This window comes from Manis javanica, chromosome 5 (assembly GCF_040802235.1).
Source record: "Manis javanica isolate MJ-LG chromosome 5, MJ_LKY, whole genome shotgun sequence".
Classification (NCBI taxonomy): domain Eukaryota; kingdom Metazoa; phylum Chordata; class Mammalia; order Pholidota; family Manidae; genus Manis; species Manis javanica.
This window is the reverse complement of record NC_133160.1, coordinates 128589711-128598222: the sequence shown is the minus strand read 5'-3', so window position 1 is coordinate 128598222 and position 8512 is coordinate 128589711. Positions and strand designations below refer to the sequence as shown.

At 35.8% G+C, this 8512-nt stretch overlaps 1 long non-coding RNA gene across 1 annotated transcript; it reads left to right on the top strand.

The window, feature by feature from the left end:
- The first annotated feature begins 1409 nt into the window (after positions 1-1409).
- Positions 1410-4707, top strand: LOC140849395 (uncharacterized). Its single transcript, XR_012131143.1, has 3 exons — positions 1410-1572; positions 1689-1767; positions 4070-4707. It is a non-coding gene; the product is annotated as an uncharacterized lncRNA (long non-coding RNA).
- The last annotated feature ends 3805 nt before the right edge of the window (positions 4708-8512 follow it).

Sequence of the window (8512 nt, the reverse complement as noted above, 5' to 3'; positions counted from 1 at the left end):
AGCCCTCTGTAAAGGGCTCCAGTTCCTGACACTCACTCTCATTTTCATGGCCCCAGCTCTTTGTGTGACCTGTATGCCCTGATATTTCGAAGAGAGATTGGATGACACGATATTGGCTGTGATGATAAAGGTTACTAAAAATGACAAATAACTGACCCTTTAATAAGATTTAAAGCAGGTTTATTGAGCTGTGAGGTTGTCAGTGGTAATGAGATTTTATTCTCATTTTCTCACATCTCTTTTAATTTACAGCAGATTGGAAAAAAAATTATTTTTAAGGCTACCAAAAATATGATTCATGGCTTCTGCTCATGGGTATCTCAAGCTCATTAGAAAATTATGAAGATGCATAATGTTCAGGGTAAACTAAAGACTCATAAAACATTTTGCTTAAGGTAAAATTGATTTCAAATGTGCTGGGGGAGTGAATATTAGTTAGCCTTAGATTAATTCCTTTTAGCTTGGAGACTACATTGTACAGGGCCAGGTAATAGTTCTTTAAATTAAAGATGGCTTAATTAAAAGTGCAATAAATTGAAAGAATTACTTTATTTGATATAATTTCTCTGCAGTCTGGTCTCGCTGTCTGACTCTGTTATGGCACTGCCAATGAGTGGTGATGACTAGGTTCTGATTTCCAACTATGTTATTCTTCACTGTAATCACCCTTTATTATAACATTATCTGCAAGGGTACATCGATCAGAAAATGCCTGTTAATTATACTGCTAATGGTCAGCAAGCAAGAGGATTATGCTAGAATGAAGAGGGAACGAGCTGTGAGTGCTTTGGGAGAGCCACTGTACCTATAGCAGTGGTCCTGTGAGCAGCGCTGAATTGGTAGGCAAAGCTGCCAGCCTGGAGCCAGCAGGTAGCATGCGTTTCTGACCTTTCATTTACTTGGAAAACTGCTGGAGTCAGAAGCCTAATATTAAGCAGTGACACTCAAAGTTTCTCTGGCATGGCAAGCTATGGGGTGGGTAGTCCCCTGAGAATGCACAAAGATGATGATGTTTCTAAATAACATGACTTGATTCTGCTTCAGGTTTTTAAAGGTTTTCTTTCAGGTCTGAAGAAGGATGAAATTCGAAACATGAACCACAAGATCTTTATACTTGAATATAAAATATGGCAAGGAATAATGATTTTTAGATAAGTTTTCCCAAATATCTATTGCTTAATAGGTATATTTATATAATATATCTATATTGACTTTTCTTCCAATAATTCTCACATCCTGCAGAATTATTGTAATATTTACTAGTATGCAGATACGTCATAGAGTCTTAATCTTGTAGTATCTAACTTTGACTCCATTGGTTTGAAATTAGAATTCTATTTTTAAAAGCTATATTTAATGTTTAGAAAAATCACACATTTCTTAAATTTTGTCTTACTCTTGCAGCATGGGGAATACCGTTGGTAGAGTTTTTAAGTTCTGTTGAGCTTGAAAATTAGAGGAAAGGGAAATGAGATGATCCTCAACGGACTTCAATAGAGAAATGGGAAGTACAGCACCACACGATTAGAGAAAGAAGGAAATGGGGTTATTATGGAACATTTACTGGAGAAGGTAAAGTATATATTGACTTTTATGTTTGAAATGAGGGAGGAAAAGAGCAGGCAGGAGAGCTGCAAACATTCTTGAAAAGTAGTGGAATGACTTTTCTTCTTTATCCAACTTCACAGCTAACACAGAAGAGTGAGAACATTTTGGGGCTATTCCTGAGGTCATTCAGAAGCAGAATCACAAGAGAGAAAGAAATAGGTAACTAAAATGCTGATCTTCCTGAATAACTGCTCTTCACTTTACTTGACTGAAATGCAAGGAAAACTTCATGCCAGTTAGGATTTTTTATTTTTATTTTTTTTAGTGAAGCACTCAGTTTTTCAACTTATTCATTTGTACTTTTTGCCAAACAACTTTGATTTTATTTTCTGTTTCCGATTGTATGGCTGTAGTGCTTTCTTTGAGTGTTGAGGAGACAATGCTTTTGTCTCCTGTGGGTGCCAATACAGGATAAATTAACATTCAGTGTTTTTACTTGGAAATTGAAAGACTGTTACATTTCTTCAGAATGATTTCTTTTATTACAAGATATATTTAATTACGCATTTAAAAATGAAGTGTTCCTTAAAATTTGGAAGTAATTTTACTATTTCCATAATTCTCTTGCCAAATTAATTAGATATTGTGAGCCAAATGTGTAGTTTAAAATCATCAGATTAATGCAAATGACATTTTGTATATAAAATTAAATAGGAGACTTTTAGAGATTTCTTAATTTAATCTGAAAAGCAATTGCAAAATAGTTCTCTGTATCAAAATTAAAGATGTTATTTAAAATTAATTCTAAAGCTAAAGGACAAACATTACTTCAGATTAAATACTAAAGGACAAAGATTAATGGTGAAAAATCTTTAATTAGTAGGAAGGAATTGAGTGGAAAATTATTAACTTGTCCCTTCATAAATCTTTAATACTAATTGATTAGTGCTTTATATTTAAACATATAATCACCAGAGTGTAAATAAGCAGTGTAACCTTTCTTAATAGTGGGTTATAATATTCCACCAGACACTTGAAAGGTACTTCCTTCTGGAATAGTTGGATTATTCTATTCTAAGAATATTGGAGCTACTTTATTAGAAAAAAAATATTGTGAACTGTAGAATTATTTCTTAAACTTTGAATCTCTTTCTGCCTCAGCCATCATAGTGTTTCAGAAATAATAAACTTACCTCTATTGTTAAAAACACTGTGCTTTCTCTGACTCTCATTAGGTAGTTTTTAAAAACATTCTTAAGAATTTATTTTTAATTTCTTAACAACTATGTTTCCTTTACTGAACTGTCAACATTTGTCCATTCTGGTCAAAATGTGGGCATTTTTGAAACTATCTGCTCTATTAACAAAATTCTCATCTTTAGTAGTGTTAGAGAAATCCAAATAGTAAGAACAAAATAAAAACTCAAATATATTTCCACTAGCATATTAGTGATTTGAATAAATTCATTTTTAGAATTTCTTTTGTGGCTAGCATTATCTGAAAGAAGTACTTTGATGAAACAATTGTGGTATATGGTGTCACCTCAAGGGCATGCCCAAATAATAAAAAATGGCCCCTAATATCCTGGGAAAGAGATAAGAAAAATAATTAGCAATTCTTCAAGAAGAGAGGGAGTGAGGGAGAGTAGTTAAGATGAGAATATGTAAGCTGTCAGAGTGCTGTGTGTTACACGATATGGCAAATTCTGTGATCCCCAGTAAGTGCTTGGTTGTGAATGCATTTCTTCTAGAAGCTTGAGGAAGTGCTGAATTTTGCAACACTTACTGATACAGGGTAAAAAAGAAATAGTGTGCATGCGCAGAAATAAAAGCCAAGGACAGGTTCTAGACCTAGAACTGAAATCTGAGATACATGAAATTAAACAAAGACATTGCATTGGTACATAAATGAAAAATATCCAAGTCTTTAGGATACTGCAGTATTACAGTTTTTAGGAACCATGAATGAGGTTGAGGAGCAAAGCTGTCTTAGTTGGCTTGGACTGCTGTAATAAATACCAAAGACTAGCTTAAATAATAGACATTTATTCCTCACAGTTCTGGAAGCTGGGAAGCCCAAAATCAAGGTACTAGCCAGGCTAGTTCCTCTGAGGGCTCTTTTGCAGAGGGATATCTTGAAGCTGTTTCTCCATATGGTGGATAGAAAAATGTCTCTTATGTCTTTTCTTATAATGGTGTTAATCCCATTCATTAGGGTACAACCCTCATGACCCAATTACCTCCCAAAGGCCCCACTTCCGAATACCATCTCTTTGGGAGTTAGAGCTTCAACGTATGAACTCAAAGGGCCATAAACATTCAGTCCATAGGAGACACATTGTTGACAGGAGATAGAAAACAGTTGATTTCATTATAATGTATGAAATAACTAAATCTGACAACACAATGATTCTGATGATTTTTTTAGGGGAAAAAAAGGTTTTTTAAAAGATCATTTCCATTAAGAATGTGGTCATCTCTTCAACTCAAATATTATTGTCTTTTTTTTTCTCTTTTCAAGACTGCTAAGCAGAGTGGCACCCACATCAGCAATAATTTCTGGGAAGGAATTCAACCATGATTGAGTGTCAAATTTAAGTACTCAGTGACATTGAATTCTGTGCATTCAGGCTGAGGACAGAATATCTTGAGAATAAAGTAAGTAGTACTACTTCTCCAGGTTCCTCTGTTGGCTGATGGACAATCTTAAGGAATTGCCATTTGGTGAAGGATAACTTTAGTAGTTTATTAGTGGACATTGTCTCAGTCAAAGGACTGTCAAAAGACCATTTAGAGATGTTACACTGGTCATATAATCTTCTAACCCAGTGGTTTCCAAAGTTGGCTGTGGTTCCTCCAGTGACCACACAAGATGAAGAGATGGAAGAAGAAAGTAGAAATTTCATTTACTTGAATATTGCATCCATTGGTTAGCTGGTCATCAAAGCCATTAATGTCTTTCCTGTCACACAGTTTGACTACATTCCCCAAGCTACCTTGTAATTAGGTGCATCCCTGTGACTAAATTCCAGCTAACAGTATGTGAGCTGAGTGATATATTCTACTTTCAGGCTTGACCTCTAAAAATTTACACGTGCATTTATAAATATTCTTTCCTTGTCTGCTGGTTTGATAAATGACATAAACACAGTGATCTGAAAAGCCAAATGTTAGAGACTGTGGGTCATTTGCAAGAGTTGCCACAGATCAGGAATATCTCTTTTAGAATTTATATGAGGAGGAAATAACCTTCCCTTTCCTTCCTTTACCTTTTCCTTTTTTACTTACCTTCTCCTCCTTCTCCTCCTTATGTACCTCCCTCCTTCTTTCCCTCCCTCCCTCCCTCCCTTCCTCTTTTGTGTTAGCAGCCAGTATTACTTTAACTAATGATAGTTTGGTGGATGTTTTATACCATAATATATTCATGATATAATATGTATTATTTACTGCTATACTATATGTATGTATATATGTATACACACATACTACATATTACTATACTATACTATATTACTACTATAATATTATATTTGTTATTTATAATACAGTTTGTATACTTAGGGTATACTCATTTTTTTCTTGCCTTGATGTGTATATAATAATAATATAAGAAAGGAGACCAGTGTTTTGATCAGCTTTTTTTTGTGACTAGATATATTTATGATTCTCTTCATTTTCTTTTCAGTAAATGTTTACTGAGCAACAACTGCTATGTGCTAGAAAGTCATAGGATCAGGCAAGCAGGATAAAGTGATAACCAAACATACATTGATTCTTGCTTTTATAGGATCTACATTCTAGTAGGAAAAGGCAGATAAGAATAAGTAAAGATATATATATATACACATATACATATACATATATAAAATGATTCTTAATAGATTTTTTTATGGGAAAAACAAGTGAAGAATTGAGACTAGAAAGTAGTGATGGTGAGGTGGCGTATTTGTGCAGGGTGATCAGGAAAATCCTTTTTGCATAAGTGACATTTAAGATGAGACTAATAGTTATGTCAATGATAAGGGTCAGAAGAGAATTCCAGGCAGTAAGAATAGTGTCTGCATAGGAATATTCTTGGAATTGAAGACCAGTATGTCCAAGAGAACATGACTGAGGGGGAGACTGGTACAAATGTGGTTACAGGAACAAAGAGGGAATCTATCATGCAGGAACATATAGACAGAGGCTGTCAAACTGCTGCCCATGGTCCAAATTTGGCCAAATTCTGCTAGTTTCTCCTGAAGTTTTCTTGAAGCATAGCCGTGCCCATTCCTGTATGTTGTTTGTGGTTGTTTTCATGCTGCAGGGGCAGAGGTGAATAGTTGTGAATGAGACTATAGGCCCACAAAACTAATAATATTTAAAACTGGCTCATTATAGAAAAAAGTTAGTCTCTTTGTGATATAGAATGTGGAGCTATTTTGGACTTCAATCTAAGAACAGTGAGAAGCTCTTAATGAGTTTTAAGCATGGAAATAAGATTATTCTGATTTATGTATTAAGAAGATCCCTCTGATATTTAAATAGGTACAGAATGTATTGAGAAAGACAGGAATGGAAATAGGACCATTTTAGGAGGCATTTATTGTAGCGCAGATGAGAGATGGTTGTGGCCTGTCTCACAACAGAGCAGACAAAATTTACTTTTGCATTGGAAATGAAGGATTGAGGGAAAGACTAGGGCTCAGGGCCACTCCTAAAATTTTGGCTTGAATAATCCAGAGTTGGCTAGGCCTTTACTGAGATAGGGAAGAATGGGTTTGGTGGGGGTTGGGGGATATTAAAACAAGTTTAGGAAGGAAAAAAATAAAAAGTTCTTCTTTTGCATATATGAGATGTCAAGGAGGAAGCCAAATATAGGAGTCCAGAACTAAGAGGAGAGGTCTGGGTAGGTGACATAAACTTGGGAGTAATAGATATAATAATTCTGTTAAAACCCATGGCATTTAATGTGATCACTTAGAGATAGTACAGAGAGAAGGAAATAAGCACAAGACATACTCCTAAGGCACCTCAAAATTTAGGTATCAGAAGAAGAGCATAGGCTAGCCAAAGAAGCTGAGAAGGAGTAGTAAAGATGGGTATACAACCAGTGATGTCACTGTGGTTAAAAAAAGAGTATTTTCAGAGAGGAGTGGCCAAACTTGTTGAAAACTGCTGAGAAATTAAGTGAGATAAGGAAAGAACATTCCCAGTGAATTTGATGATATGAATTTGACCTCCATGGAGGACCTTAGAGACTGGACTGGGGAAGTTCCTGTGGCATGAGAGGAAGAAAATAGTTTGTAGACGACTTCATGATGAACAGGAGATGAGGAAGTGGGAAATGTCATGAAGACAGACCATTCAGGGAGATGGATCTTGAAGGGAACAAGGAAATGAGGCCATATCTAAACCAATTATGGGGTCATGGGAATTTTTAAAAATTAAATATTTATTATATATTATTTATTCATTTTAAAAATCATGGCAGCTACCATATTTTGAAATAATGGAAATGCTATGGAAGGAAGAGAAAATTTGATGATGCAGGAGATTGGAGGTTAAATGATAGAGAAAGGCTTTGAGAAGAAAAGAGGGAACTGGTACCTAAGCACAATGCAAGGCATTGACCTTTTATAGGGGGAGAGACACTGTAATGGGAGAGAAGAGAAGGGTCAAATTTAATCAGTTTTTAGGATGAATTGTGGGAATAAGAGGGATTTGTGTGTAATGGGTCCAATTTTCTAGTTGCTGTTCAGAAGCAGGTTTATTAGGAGATTGCTAGTGTCCAAGAAAGAGGAGGAATTGTTTGAGAAGAGAGGAAAAAAAAAACATGGGAAGTTATCAAGTGCCAATTGTTAAAGTGAAATCAGGCAGCTCAGGTGTGAAATTTGTTTTCCCAGGAACTACCAGAATAGAATGTATGAATGCTGTTAAGAACCTGTAACAGTAGCTTACATAGTCTAGAACATAGATTTTGGAGTGAAGGTAATAACATGGGTTCAAATCTTGCCTTTTTCTAGTCCTAGCTGTGTGACCTCAGGTGAGTTTTGCTTCTCTAACCATCAGTTTTCTTCTCTGTGACATGACTATGACAACATTTAACATTGCTTATAATAAAAATTAAATGAGTTAGTATATACAAGGTCCTCAGCAGAAATAAAATAAAGCCCTTAATAAGTACATAGACATTTCTCTTATAAAAGCCTCCATAAGAGTGCTTTGTTTATTTGGACCTTGATCATTTTCTTTATCTGCAAGATATTTTCTTTGTTATTAATGTAGACCAAACTATTTGTGAATTGGGCACCCAAACAACATGCTTTTACCTGAATCTCTTTATGTCCCCAAGTGGCCCCCTTTAAAAACTTGAGAGGATATCCCCCCTTTTTTGAGGGGATAAAGGACAAAAGGAAGTATATATTTGGTTGCAATTAATCAAGAAGGAATTTCTGAAGAGATGAATGATGAACAGTATTTTGAAGAGAAGTTAATATATTGATGGAGAGAGCAGAGATGAATTTGTAGGTCAGTGGGGGGAGGTGTTGCATGAGGAAAGATACAGAGATGAAAATGAGCAAATCAAATAAGGGAGATGGCAGGCAGATATTGCTGGTAGGAGCAGAGAGGCTGTGGTGAGAGGTAATGAGAAATGAAGGTGGGATGGGATCCTGGGGGGTGTAATATTAGTGGAAAGCCCTGAAGGCCAGAGAGGTTTTGGGATGTGCATAATAAGTGACACCAAAGCACAGGAGATTGCTGTGGCAAAGGCACAGGCAAAGAACCCAGAGAGAGTGAAGTTAGAGGAAAATCATTAGAGCTTCTGTGAATAGGTGGGATCTGATGAAAGGAGACGGGAGGCAGAAAAACCTACTCAGAAGCATCACTGCAACTCAGATGTGAGCTGAGGAGGCCCCTGGGGCTGGGTGGCCATAGGAGCAGAGAAGAAAGGATAGATTAAAATGACATAATTTCAGTGTTT